At 40.9% G+C, this 15,083-nt stretch overlaps 1 protein-coding gene across 11 annotated transcripts in view; it reads right to left on the bottom strand.

The window, feature by feature from the left end:
• The window catches only part of MEF2A (myocyte enhancer factor 2A), a 163,631-nt gene extending 150,285 nt beyond the window's left edge, over positions 1-13,346 (bottom strand). For 2 of the 11 annotated variants that reach the window (XM_059180142.1, XM_059180137.1), the window contains exon 1: positions 12,817-13,037. The gene's annotated coding sequence lies outside the window, so the exon portion shown is untranslated. Of the gene's footprint in view, positions 1-11,876; positions 11,901-12,208; positions 12,483-12,816 lie in introns of those variants that run through there. The other 9 variants (XM_059180141.1, XM_059180134.1, XM_059180145.1 and 6 more) reach the window with 9 other exon arrangements.
• Positions 13,347-15,083: the final 1,737 nt, after the last annotated feature.

Genomic DNA, 15,083 nt, shown 5'->3' with positions numbered 1-15,083 from the left:
TTTTAAGAAAAAAAGGCAGGGACGCCTGGGTGGCTCAGTTGGTTGGACAACTGCCTTCGGCTCAGGTCATGATCTCGGAGTCCTGGGATCGAGTCCCACATCAGGCTCCCAGCTCCACGGGGAGTCTGCTTCTCTCTCTGCCCTTCTCCTCACTCATGCTCTCTCTCCCTGTCTCTCTCTCAAATAAATAAATAAAATCTTTAAAAAAAAAAAAAAAAAGGCAAAAAGAGGGAGGGGGAAGGGAAGGGAAAGGGCAGAAATAGTGTTCAGCTTCTATTTTGCAAGGAGCCATTACAGAGGCAGCACACACCCTGAGCAGCAGCAGCACCAAGAGCCTTCCTGGGTAACTACACAGCACCTCACTATAATCTCAAGCTGCCATAGTTTGGATTTTTGTTTGTGACCATCTGTGCTTTATCTCAATTTAGTGTGTGTGTCCAATAACACGATTTGTCACAGGTATCAGAAAAGCCTGAAGAGGTTATTTTTTAGTCAAAAACCTCAAAAACTTCCCATATACATTAATGATAATGGCTTCTTTACACCAGTGCAGCTTTTGGAAGGTTTCACAGGAAACTCTATTATCAGATAGTGAAGAAAGTCTGGAATTGTTGCAAGTTAAGTTCCACCCATGAATGCTAAAAACAAGTGAAAGTTTGAGAAGAAACAGGAAATTAACATACTCTAAGTATCTCCAAAATAGTTAACATTTTCCAAGAGAAAACCTGTCACTTTACAATGTTGAAACCAGCAGAGACCACCTTAATTAAATACTCAAGATTAACACCATCAGTAATAAGATACTGACATCATGTTCTCCTGATATAAAATGTACCTCTTGATATGCTACCATTACTTCAATGGTGTTACTGCCAAAAATGCAAATTCCAAGTTAATGGTAAGAAAGCATCAGAGAAATTCAAATTGGAAGATATTCTATAAAATAACGACCAGTACTCCTCAAAAGCATCCAGGTCAGAAGAACATGAAAAGAATGAATTAATATCACAGATGTGAGGAGACTGTACAACAAATAAGTGCAAGGTGGATCCTGGGCTGGATCCTAAAACCAAAAAAAAAAAAGTCATTAGGAAAAAAAACTGATGAAGTGCAAATAAGATATTTAGTTTATAGTATGTTAATATTAATTTCCTGGGTTTGATTATTATATCACAGTGGTCCAACATTAGGGGAACAATTTATACCATTTTTGCAACTTTTCTCTAACATTATTCCACAATAATTTTTTTTAAGTGAAGTTTAAAAAAAAAAAGAAGACTCACAAAATAATTAGTCTAGTTTTTACAAAAATTTACTAAGTAAATTATAATTCCTATGGCAATTCAAAATATAATTCATCAATAACATGGCATCACTTTGTTACAGCATTAATATCCAATTCATTATATGGAAAGAACAGATAAATTCTGCAATGTGATTATTTGTTGAGATGTAAACTGCAGAAGGATATGCAAATATGATGTCGTTTTGAAAGCCTTAAAACATGAAAAACACTGTATGTTATTTAGCAATATATATGCTCTTTAAAAAATGAATTGGAAAGATAAATCCTTATTTAAGATAACGATTACCTCTGCAGAAGAAAAAAGGGCAAGAGAATTGAGAAAGATCCGTGACATTCATCCTGCTAGTATTCATTACATTATTCACTCTAATTTTTGTATGCCAGTATGTTTCCTAATTTTTAGCTACACCGAGAACCACTGATATTTTTAGCGATCTGGGGCAATAGTCTCACGCTTTGTTTATCAAAAAAAAGTTTTCGTTGTTGTGGGGTTTGTTTTGTTTAACAAGACAATCTTACTAAGAAGACCATATTTGAAATTTTTCATTTCTATTTTCCAAACCAAACAATGTAAACCTTAAGATCATCTAAAATAGGGTCCTCTGCATTAGGACAGACATATCCTTTGGCTTTTTTTTTTTTTTTTTTAATAGATGTATATACAGATCCCCTCTGTTTTGAGATCACTTCATACCTTCACTTCTACGGCCAAATCCCAAGGCCCTGTCATTCCAGGAAGTCTCCCACTTCTAACTACACCTTTTTTATCCTTCCAGGCACTCTCTCACGAGTACACTCATCCTAGTCCTCTCACACCTGCTCTTCCTCCTATGCTTCCTATTTCAGTAAACTACCCATTTATTCCCTCAGTTGTCCAAGCCATAAACCTAGTCATCACTCTCAACTTTCTCTTTCACCTTCCATATGCCCTCTATCACTGAACGCTTTCATTCTACCTCTTCTATCTCTCTCAAACCCACCTATTTCTTCTATCCTCATCCTACACCACAGTCCAAGCCACCTTACCTCTTTTAACTAATTTGCTGTAACACCCTCCTAATTATTCTTCCTGCCTACCACTTTTAACTCTCTCCAAAGAATTCTCCACAGTGCAATCAGTATTATCTTTTTAATTAATTTCCTCCCAGTGTTAAGATACTTTGATTTTCCCTAGGATGAAGTTCAAATTCCTTAATACCGGTTAAGAGCTCTTCATAATCTGGCCCCGATTTATGTCTTTAGCCCCTTCTTTCACTACTCCTATGATACTTGCATGAGGCATCAATACCGTACTACTCAGTTTCTCCAAGCAATCCAAACTCTCCAAGTGTATCTCCTGTCCTTAACACAGGTCTGGTCAACTACCTCCCTTCTTCACAATCCTAAGTCCTCTTGAGGTTTCAAACTAAACTAAAGGTGTCACTTCTCTGGGATAAATTTACCCAGCCTCCCTGAAACTGGGTTAATTGCCCCTTCTATATGCTCCTATATACATCAAGCATGTAGCAAAGTGGATAATAAACACATATATGTCCACACTCCCACCTGACTATGAAAGCCAAGCCTGTTCACTGTGTTCCTCATTACTGAGGCCAATGGACTGAATGAATAAAGTAATAAAGACCAAACTGCAAAATAAATTGCCAAAAACACAATACTTACAAAGATAATTCCTAGCCCAGGTGCACAATACTCTTTCCACTATACTTTGTGGCACTTAATTTTATGTTCATAAACAACTCAGTGTTAATTAGGTATAAGGCATGTAATACAGAGTTTAAAAGGATCTAGATATCACCTCATTTTACAATTAAAGAGATGCCTAGAAAGGCTATTACCTGCTGAAGAACAAAACACTGTTAAACAGCAATGCCAACATTAGGTATTTTGATGTTCTTTAATTATATATTTTAATCTCAAGGAATTAAGTATTTAAAATTTTAAAATCGTGAAAAACTAAAGTTTTTCATTTCTTCTAAGATAGCAGTGTTATTAAAAACAGAACAAATGAATCACCAATTCACTTAAAAGTTTCCACAAAATTATGTACAATGTTATAACAAACATAAGAATATTTAATTATGGTGTAAGAGTAATAAAGATAATCTGAGTCATTATTTTAATTATATATTATAATCAACACATGGATATCAACAGTGTTCAAGGCACTGTGGAACACATTCACTGAATATACAAAGAGATATAAAACAGGATTCCTAAATCCCAAGAAGCATACAATATGTTTAGGAAAACAAAAACCAACTATTACAGAACTAAAATAGAAAAATGAGGTGAAAGGAATCACTTAAATTATTAACACTTTCAAAGGAAAAGACTTTCTTCTAAGGAGTTTCAGAAACGTGAAGAGAAATCTATTGCCTAAGAAATCAGCATAAACTCTGTATAGGGTTGGTCAGCTGACAAAGTTCTAAAACAATGAGAGTCCACTAGCAAGGAGCTTACCAATGGCCCAGTTTTTGGTTTCTAAATAGTCTTACCCAGTAAGAGAAACCAGGACTCCTTGCAGAAATGGCTGATTCTAGGACAGCAGCAGGAAAAACAGATGATGAGCATGGAATATATTATTGTCCCCAAAGTAAGGAAGTGCTCCAAACATGACAGAAACATGTCAAAGCAATCAATGAGTAAACTGAAGGATTTCTCACTGGCCAAATCAGAGTTAACTTGGAACTGATAGTAATAAAATCTAATCTGCTTAATAAAAAAGAATCTATGAATTTATATTAAGTAAGCAAATGGGAAGTAAAAGCTCTTCTTCACAATAGATTGCCAACTATTAAGTGCCGAAGAATAGCTAGACAAACACCATTTTGGAACCACTGTGTAATAATGGACTCAGGCAAGAATTAGCAATGAATGCTAAAACCATTATGTGAACATTTTGGGGAGGACAAAGTATTTACACAGTGTGAAAGTGCCTCCCCACAGATTATTCAATAATAACAATGAGGCAATGATAACTTTTATACGGAGAAAACTGGCAGGCAAACCTTAACTAAGTGATCCAAGTAAACATCACCAACAAAGGGTCAAACAAACATCATACTGCCCCCGATGTGCTGCACTGAGAGATATATCACTTTTGGTTGTCCCGCCAGAAATGCATAATCTGTATCTAACAACAGTGAATCAAAATGACAAACTCAAATTGATGGACATCCTACAAAACAAAGGGCCTATACTCTTCAAAACTATTAATGTCAGGAAAAAGAAAAAGTTGAAGGATTGTTTCAGATTAAAAGAGACAGAAGATACGAAGACTAAAATGCAATAGGTAATACTGTATTAGAAAACATGCTATTAAAAGATATTGGCACAACTGAAGAAACTTCAACATAAACTATACACTAAATCATAGTACCAATATTAAAATTCTTGAATCCATCATACTGTGGTTATATAAGATTATGTCTTTGTTCTTAGGACATACCAACTGAAGCCTTTAAGGGTTAATCACAATGTGTGCAATGTACTCTCAAATGGTTCATTAACAAAAATAATCATAATAGGAAAAGGAAGAAAAGGGAAGAGGGGGAGAAGAGGAGGAAGGAGAGAAGGAAAATGAGACCAATAGAGTGAATTCCTGCTATTACAACAAATGTTTAGTTCAATGACATTATATAATATGTTTAATATGTGGTTTCCTTGTTAGCAAAGTACACAGTGCATTAATGCAGCATTTCCATCCATCCCCTGTATGCATCTAGAATGTTTTGCCTCAAATGATTTGCCTGATTTTAACTGAATAAAGTTGCATCTTTGGCATACTCCAGAAGATGTAATCAAGGAGCTTCAAACTATATATAAAACAAAATAGTAATATCTATTTTCAGGCTTTAGGGCCACTCTGCAAATACAAAAAAAAAAAAAAAAAATGATAAAGCAATTGTGCTATACATTAACAATCCATGTATACAGGTGGACCAGTATATGAGAGTTCACTGCACTTTCCTGTTAGTTTTTTCCAAAACCAAAATGTTTAAAAACAAAACAAAAGAAAACAAAAAAACCCTGCCATACTGAAATGTTACTTTTGGGAACAGAGCCATTTATGAAAAACAAAATCTTAACTCCCAGATTCTTTTCTCCTTTTTCCTTCATAATCCATATCAAATTAAGTTTTAAAACCATTATGATAAAGATTTTCAGTATTAAGATAAGCATTTTGCCAAAGTAGTCCTCAAATCTTTTAAAAAGCCCATTTGCAAGTCAGCTGTGCAGAATGCGGAATGATTTTCACTATTACAAATAGTGGTTAAGTTTCTAATGTTGGCCACAAAAGCTCTTTGATAAATCTTCATTAGCAATACAGTTGAACTGGTATTGTATTTCATGTATATTGTGTTATACATTGCACATCCCCCTAGCCTTTCTGAAATAAGGTGAAAGGATAAACTGAAGGGAGGGAATGCTGGTTGGTAAGGAACAACCAGTAACCAATTATAATTTCTAACACTATTTTTACTAAGTTATGCATTTGAAATTGGAAATACAGCCCTCAGACAAGATGGCTACTCACTGCCCAGGACGAAGACAAAATAGAATCTCAGGAAATGCCAATGGGCTAAACAGCTCTGACATTTCTGCCCTGACCCAGAATGCTGACATGTTGATATGTATAGAATACGCATAAGGCAGTATTTTAAAGTCTGAAAAATACCTTTATAATTTTTAAAGTCTGATTTGGATAAACTGATTTGTTTGGCCATTTAATTGATTAAGAAATCATCATCCACTCAACATTTACTGGGCATTCACTATGCACTATGACAGACCAGTAGGTACTAAGCATATACGAAGAACAAAACAGTCTTTGACATAGGAACTCTGAATAGCTGAAGAAAATGACATCAATTACAATCCTTTAAATATTCTAAAAAGGGAATTACTCTTCAAATAGTGTCTGTATCAAGAGCAAGGGAGACAAGTTTTGTCTAGACTAAAATTGCTATTATACATGACACCTGAGCTATAACTTAAAGGTAAGAGAATTCCAATCTCTAGCAAAAACATGAACAAAAATACAGAAGCACTAATTCAAAAATTTCTGTCTTCTGCCTCTCAGGCAGTGGGTTAATACCTGGGGAGACAGTTATCAACAAGACAGACACTGCCTCTGCCTTCACAGAGTTTACATTCAGGTTACGGGAAAAAACAATTAAGCTATAACTAAACAAATAACATGTGTACAAATTATATTATGTGTCTTGAAGGAGATAAGATGCACGAGAGACTGAGTAACTAGGTATAACATTTAAAAGGATGGCTGGAGTGACAAAGTGAGATTTGGGTCAAGTTCCACAGGGTTAGGCCAGCCACCCTTATGAAAAGCACCTTAACCAGGCAGTGCAAAAAGTGCAAAAGACCCTGAAATAAGAAAGGACGCAAAAAATTTAAAGAATAATAAGAGCACTGTGCGGCTGGCGTACAATAAGTGAGAAGAATAGGGAGAAGTAGAAAGATTATTCAGGACCATTCAGGAGAAGTACCAACTATTTCAAGAGGAATGGGAAGTCACTGGAAGATTTTAAGCAAAGAACATGATTTAGGATCCTAAAATGATCCCTAGGGCAGCTCTATGAAGAACAGACTTCTGAGGAGCAAGAAAAGAACAAGCCCAGTCAGGAAGCTACTGCAGCAACTCATGTAAGAGATAATGCCTTGCAATAAAGAGGTGGCAGTGAAGGCGAAGCGGTGGACTGGCTCAGGATAAATTCTGAAGGACAAGAGAAGGTGTGGATGGACTGGATTGGAGAGGAAAGAAAAAGAATTCAGAGTGGTATCTTTAAGTTTTTGTCATGAGTACTGCCATTCATTGCAAGGGGGAAGGGCCAGTGAGGACAGAGAGTTTGGGGATAGGAGGGAGGAAGAAGGTTGGGGGAGAGAAATAAATAGCTATATTTCAGTCATATGGCTAATACTATGTTTGAGATTCCAACTAGATTTCCGAGTGGGTATCAAGCTCAGGAAAATTCTGGACTAAAAAAATAAAAGTGGGAGTCATCAGCCTGAAAATACATGGCATTTTCAGGGACGAGCAAACAGCTGGCCTTAACTGGGTCATAGAAACTGAAGGGTAATGGCTGACAATGAGCCTGAAGAGATCAGATAGAATCATATAAAGTGAACCATGACTAATAACAGCAATAGCAGAAGCAACAGTGACAGTAATAATAAGGGGAAAAAATACTGTATTTTAGGTAGCAAGCACTATGCTAAAAGCTTTATAACATACATCTCATTTAGTCCTCTCAACAACTCTATGAAACAAATGATACTATAATCACTATTTTATACACCAAGCCTCAAGAAGACTGAGAAATTGCCGAAGAACACAAAGTGCCAGAGTGGGTATTCTAGTTTAGGCAATCTTGATTATAGAGGCTAATCTCTTATTCCTTAAATGACTGCCTCTCTACTGATTTTATGTCTTCAATGTTCTCCTTAAAAGAATGATATTTACATGTGAATTTTAGAAATACAGTTCCAGTTTCCATGTAAAAGGTGAACTGCTAGAGGTTAAGAGGTGAGACAAGCAAACTCAGTATTAGTCAAAGCAAGAGCACCTTGTTTTACTAAGCCAACAGTTACAAGTTATTTCACAGGTTAAGAGTATCCCTTTGTTCCAACAGTCACAAATCATACCTCACAACTAATCCAAGTCAACATGTATAACATGCTGCTTGTAACAAAAATAACCTGATAAAAAGGTCTAGCTTATACAATATAAATTTACCACCTACTACCAAAATATTTCTCAAAACATAACTTTACTGATGGTTGAATTCTTTTTTAAGTTCATAAAGTTTATATTTTTGTATACAGAAGAAAATAAAATTAGTACTGACTCAAGACAACCATAAAAAGATGTGCCTTTGTTGATATTTATTAAAAGTCTGATCAACTAATGTCTGTTTTTCATCCAGGTTAAAAATTCCTCTGGTTTTCAGCATCATCAGTTATTAAACTAACAAAGTAAATTTGCTATCATACACCAATGTTCAAATATTTGGTATTTTATCCACCTTGCAAATTTTTTTCTAAACTAATAAGCTTGTGATTTCATCAAGTGATTACTAAGACAACCCAGTATTAAATAAAATATTAAATTTAGTAAATATCAACAGAGTTCAGTAAATGCAAGTAATTATTAAAACCGGTAAATAACAAACATCTGTATAAAAACAGTATTTATTAAACAAGTGTCAACATATATGCTATGCATGAGACTAATGGGCTTATACTCTTTATAATAAACTGGACACAGAGTCCATTAATCACACAGATAAAGCATATAAAGACAAAATCATTTCATTCCATACAGCAGTAAAATGACATATAAAAGCTTAAAGATTACCCACTAAAGAAGAGCTAATTTTAAAATATACCTATATTCCAGACAGGCAATAAAAACATTTTTTTCTGTCTTCAAATTTTAAATACTGTATTTTGAAGACAACTCCCACAGATAATTTCTTTTTTTTTTTTTTAAAGATTTTATTTATTTATTTGACAGAGAGAAATTACAAGTACACTGAGAGGCAGGCAGAGAGAGAGAGAAAGAAGCAGGCTCCCTGCTGAGCAGAGAGCCCGATGCGGGACTCGATCCCAGGACCCTGAGATCATGACCTGAGCCGAAGGCAGCGGCTTAACCCACTGAGCCACCCAGGCGCCCCCACAGATAATTTCTAAAAGACATTTTTCACTAAAGAGTAGGGAAAATACTTATATTTAACTCTAATTTTTTTTTAAGATTTTATTTATTTTTCTAACAGAGAAAGAGATCACAAGTGGGCAGAGAGGCAGAGATAGAGAGAGGAAGCAGGCTCCACACTAAACAGAGAGCCCGATGCGGGACTCGATCCCAGGACCCTGAGATCATGACCCGAGCCAAAGGCAGAGGCTTAACCCACTGAGCCACCCAGGCGCCCCTTAACTCTAATTTTTTTAAATATTTGGAGAAACTTTGGGAGGTTACCATCAATGACTGCAGATCAAAAACCTCATACAGAACAGCCAAATAAACATTTTATGTATAATGTGATAATGCATTTAAAGTGCTGGTAGTTTTACACCCAAAAAAATATATAAGCATTCTCCTGTATTATATTATATCAAGTCCTTTTGGTCACAGACACTAAACTTTCAGGTACTGGGCAGAGTATATATATAGTCTTCAAAGGAAATAAGGGAATGTATAGAAAAATGGATATATGGAAGAAGGGATGGATGAAGGGAGATCAGGCAATATATATTTTTGTGCATTAAGCCTCAGGTAGTATGCTAGGAACTCTCACACCCATGATTTCATTTAATGCTAACAATTCTATGAGGCAAGTAGTGTAATTCCTTCCCATTTTATAGAAGATGTCTCATAATTTAATAAATGGCAGAGCTGGGATCCGAACCAAGATGTAATGACAAAGTCTTGCAAACACAGCAGGACGTGTCAAAGTGTTCTTTTGCAGGAGGTTATCTAACTGGAAGAATGATTTGATTTTCCATATTTACACTTCTCTTATTACTTAAATATTAGAAGGCACTCACTTCTCAATTTATGAAGAATGGTCACAGATTTTCTTTCTAATCTCGAAAAAAGCAATACTGATCATGATCAACCCACAAAACAATATTTTCATTGCTCTACCACTAATAAAAAAAACTTCAGCTAAACTCTGTAGCATTCCTACGTACCATGAGCATGAGCATATCTCCATAAAGGAAAAAAAAAAAAAGAAAAAAGGAGTATGGTGTGACTGAAAGGCAAAATATTGGAAACTAAGACTACCCACAGAAAATTCAAGACCATCATCATTGTATGTTAGACTAAATTTCTCTGCCAGACTTGTAAGCAACAAAGAAGAAAAGGTAGCTTTCTAAAATCTGACTGACAAGCATGCTACTTCCCAAAAACAAACTGGCTTACAGTTTCCTCCTCATAAATCAGAACACAAATCTATTGAAAAATTTAACTGAAATATTTCAAATTTCAAAATCATGTTCTAATAAAAAACACTTCCATGACTACTTAACCACCCTCAAAATACACTGATTTCTCTCTTGATAACCAATAAGCAACGCTGCTATTGCTTGAATATAAAATTAATATTAACCTGCATTGCATTTTCTTAAAGAAAAATACAAAGCTATAATGCAACTGCCTTGAAAAATAAAACATCACCACTTGAAACAACTCAATATATATTTCAAAGATTATTTCCGGTTGCATTTACAAAAAACAATCTTTGACACAGGCACCTACTAAAGAAACACAGAAACTCTAAGAATTTGGAAGGAGATTATTCTCAAACCATAACTCAACACCATGACGTTACAATTACTATTTCTGCGCCCCTATGAGCTACTTTCCTTTCACTGAACACCCCCTACCTCTCATTCCCTCAGCATTTTAAACTTTTGCTGGGAAGTAAATTAAGGAGTTAAACATAATTTTATCACTTTTGTTCCAAGAAAAAACGTGGTTTTATATATAATAATAATATGAATTAAATGGAATAGACACGCAAATATTTATGTTTAGAAAAGTCATTGTTACTTCACCATCCCTGTTTTAACAAGTAAGTTTCTATTGGAAGCACTCTTCCAACAGAATTGTTAAAGACGGGGTCTGCAAAGTAAATCACTAGCTTTAGTTCTTCACAGCGTTTTATTATAACAGTATCACCACAACTTTTTGTTCACTGAGAATTAAAAGTGATTCCAGAATCAATTAGTGCATCATCATATAGAACTAATCTTAATATTTAGTAAGATACATGTGCTCCTTATATTTGTTATAAAATCTAAAACTGGCATCCACTTTAATGAAAACACTTTTAACTTTTCTCCTAAAACAACAGTTGCCATTCACAGGAAAAACGGAACCCTCCAAAGATATACCAGAAAAAGAAAGAACCCAAAACAAAAATGTACATACAAAAGCCATTAGCACAACACAGTTATTTTATCCTCACTTTATAAATTCATATTAAAATAAGGGCCATTTTTGTGTTTTCATATAAAAAAACTTTTGAGCTATTTTGTTTACCTTTTCCACAGACTGTTCAAGTACTGCCAAGGTAACAGATTTTTTAAAAAGTGACAACTGGAGTACTTGGCAGTTGCCAAAACAACACAGCTGGATTCTTAAAGAGAAAGTACTCTTGTGTAACGTACATCTCATTACAGTTTGAAGAACTTTCTCTTCATATAGTAATTGATAATACGAGACACAGGGAAAACATGCTGTGCTTAAAAAAAAAAAAAAAAACACTTTGAAAAAATTTAGACATTTGTTTAAAAACTCTTGTACCTTTGTTAGCACATCACAGCAGGCCTTCCTAACCGCACACTAATTGTAGTACCAATCTTGTAAACTAAAATGCAGGTCAACACTATACTGCACTTCTTTAACCTACACAGGGCTTCCCTACTGGACCATAACAGTGGGCTCGCCTCGTATCCCCAGAAATCATACTTCAGGTCTGAATCACATTTTTATAGTTACACTTTCACGGGAGGGGGGGGTTTCTAATTCAGGGATGCTCACCTCTTCGCAACTTGTTTGCACTATCTCACCAACCAATTTAATCCTCGCTGTTCGAAGATAGAGGATTATCGAACAAGAAGGCAAAGTTTCTACCACATAAAACCTTCCCGAGAGCTGAGATCTAGCGGGACGTCAGGGCAGCCTGCTGCTCCCGCCGCAGTCCTCGCTTCCAGCCCTCGCTTCCCCGCGACGTCTCCCGGCACCCGAGGGCACCCGCAGGTGCCCCCAGCCCGGGCCGCCTCCCGGCCCGCCCCAAATACCGACCCGGCCACTGACACCTCCACACACGCGCCGAGAGTTCGGACCTAAATGTTCCGCCCGCTTCGACCAACCTTCTCCCAAAGCAGAAGTGGGGGGAACTTCTTCAAGTCCAACCACAGCGCAAAGCGGCCCCGGCACGAGGGGTCAATTCCTTTGGGGAGACCCGGGCGCAGACAGCAGGAGGGAGGAAAGGGCCTTCGGGCGTTCCGCCCCGGAGAGGCTCCGAGCCCCCAGGGAACTCCCTCAACTTTCAAGGAGGCGTCGTCCACCACCGCCCCGCAGCCCCAAATGCGGTGCGCGCCCGGGGAGGCTCCTCGCGCGGAGCCCGCGCGGCCGAGTCTCCCTCAGCCAGCCCGCGACACCGGTCAGACCCCGGGCCCGCCCTCGGGGCACCCCGCCCCCACCACCGCGGGCGCCTCGCCCCTCCGCGCCCACCCCGCGCGACCACCCCGAGCCGCCTCCCCGCACCCCACCCTCCCTGCCGCCGCGCGCCCGGGACCCCGGCCCCCTGCCAGCCGGACGCCGCCCAGCCCTGCCGTCCCCGGAGCCCCGCGGGCGCCCCTCCTCGGCCGCGCCGCCCCCCGCCCCAGCGCCCCCCAGCCCCTACCCCCTCGCCAAGACGCCGCCCCCTCTGGCACAGCCGGCCTCGCGGACCGCGCCCCGCCGACGCGGCCCTCACCGTGTCTCCGGCGCAGCTGGCGAGCGCACACACGCTGCAGCCCGGGCCAGCCACCAGCGCTCCGCGCCGCCCGGAGCCGCCTCCTTCAGCCCGGGACTCGCCGGGACATCCGCGCACGGATCCCCACACCGGGGCTATTTTTAGGAGACAGGCCCCGGCCAGACCGGAACTCGTTCCTGCCGCCGCGCGTGCGCACTACGGCCGCGGTCCTCAGTGTCCCTCCGCCAGCCTCGCCTATTCCTCCCTTCCCCTCGGCTCGCTCTCTCTTTTCCCTTGAGGTTTCTGTTCACAGCTGACTTATCCTCTCGGTGGGTCCTAGAGTGCTTGGGATAGGAAAGACGAAGGTGCGGGCAAAGAGTGTCACAGTGGAAGCAAAGCGCTACTCCACAAGGACGCGAGGGGCGGACTATGTTTTTCCGGGTGGGTGAGGAGACGGATCACCCGGCACAGGAAGGAGATGACGGCGGTTTGGCGCCGGGGCTACAGGCTGGAGCTCGCTTCCCTCTGAAGGACCGTGTTCTCCTGGAAGGGATACTGGTCACTTGATGAGGGCCTAGGCGCCTCCCAGGGCGGGGCGGCCCGGCGGCGTCGCGCCCTGCAGCCCCAACCTCCCCCGCCGCTACCTCCCGGACCAGCCCGCTGGGGCCGGGACCGGGAGCGGCTTTAGTGACGCCGCGCGCGGCAAATCGCCGCGCGTGGCCGCCGGCTCCAGCCAACCCGGGACACTGAGGGGCGGGGCTCCGGGGGCGGGGCCGGGCTCCGGGGCGCGAGTTCGACAGACGCCCGGAGTCCGGTGCCAGGCGGAGTCCTTCGACCGGTCCAGACACCTCCTGCCGAGCTCGTGGGGCCGCGGCCAGCTTCCTTCTCCCCCAACCCCCGCCCTCCGGCCACGCCGGCCCCCCCGCAGACCTCTGCTCGCCACGCGCGCGCCCACGCCCTCATTGTGGTCAGGACCGCACCTGTGCTCGCGTCTGGGCCGCCGCCCGGTCACCCTCACTGAGCAAACACAATGGGACTGCGGTCCCTGGCGTTCCGCGGCTGCTCGGACCCGGGCCCGGAGACAGTAGGACTTGCAGGGACCTGGAGTGGGCAGCCCCTTTCAGCCGTGCGAGCCGAGCGCCCCACGTCCGGGTGGAGAGACAACCTCCTACTCTCCAGTATTTAATAGCGAATTACTAACGGGCATAGCTATAGTATGCCTCCAGCGCCGAGCCATGGGCCGAACATTTTGCACGTGAGAGCTCTTGCATGCCTTACAACACCCCCGTGAAGTAGATTCACTTTCTATTCCCATTTTATAGAAGAGGAAAGGGAAGCTGAGCGCTAAAGTGACCCTTTGAGGTCACAGTCTAAGAGGAGAGCATTGAGGATTTGAACTCCCAATCACTCTACATACGGATGGTGGTCTTTTCTGAGGTGCAAAGGAGACATACGCTTGGGACTGCCCTTCTGTTTTGTGGGGTTATTGGTTTTGTTGACGAAGGTCATCGGGAGGTTGAGCCATTGTTCCTTGCATCCTGAAGCCTGCTAACCTCAAGAGCTTCTACAGCCACACTGCCTACATCTGCACCCAGAGGTGCCTATGCAAGGAACACGAAGCCAAATGGTTATTTTCATCGGAGGATGAGAAATTCAGTACCGCAGCACTTTGAAACAAAATGATTGGGGTGGGTGAACAGATGTGCAGAGGCTGGGCAGAGGAACTGGGAAGTTACAAAGGAAGCTGGAGGCTCTCAGGCTTCCTCTCTCAAGGACGGGGCAAGGTACTGGGGAGAACCCATTGCAAAAGCAGCACACAGACACCAGATACTGGAAAATAAACCTGGAGCTCTGCTCAGAGTCCCATAGTATCAGTTTTCAGGAGAACCAGCAGCAAGGGCTATAGGCAAGTTTTGAAAACACATTAAAATTTGGTGTAAATCAGCGAGTCATGTGAAAATGCATATTCTTTTAACCTGCCAGAAGCTGCATAAGGTAGCTGCGTTTGACTGCTCCAGGAAAATAGAAGACTTTGATACTTTTCCTTCAAAGCCTAAGGTCTGAAGTTTTGAAGGGACAGTGAGCAATAGCTCTTTCATTCCCCCTGCCTTTCTACCCTGTAAGGAGAAGAGAGGCAATGAGAACAGACTGTTCCAAAAGAGATTTTCACCCTCTCATTGCTCCAACCCATCTCCCACCCCTCTAGAATCTGACCCTCCTGGGACACAGAAGTCTAGCTGAGACTACCCACCCCCTACCCATTCAAATGCTATTGACCTCTCCAGAAA

The sequence above is a fragment of the Mustela lutreola genome, chromosome 7 (genome assembly GCF_030435805.1).
Source record: "Mustela lutreola isolate mMusLut2 chromosome 7, mMusLut2.pri, whole genome shotgun sequence".
Lineage (NCBI taxonomy): Eukaryota > Metazoa > Chordata > Mammalia > Carnivora > Mustelidae > Mustela > Mustela lutreola.
This window is presented reverse-complemented; position numbering and strand designations above follow the sequence as displayed.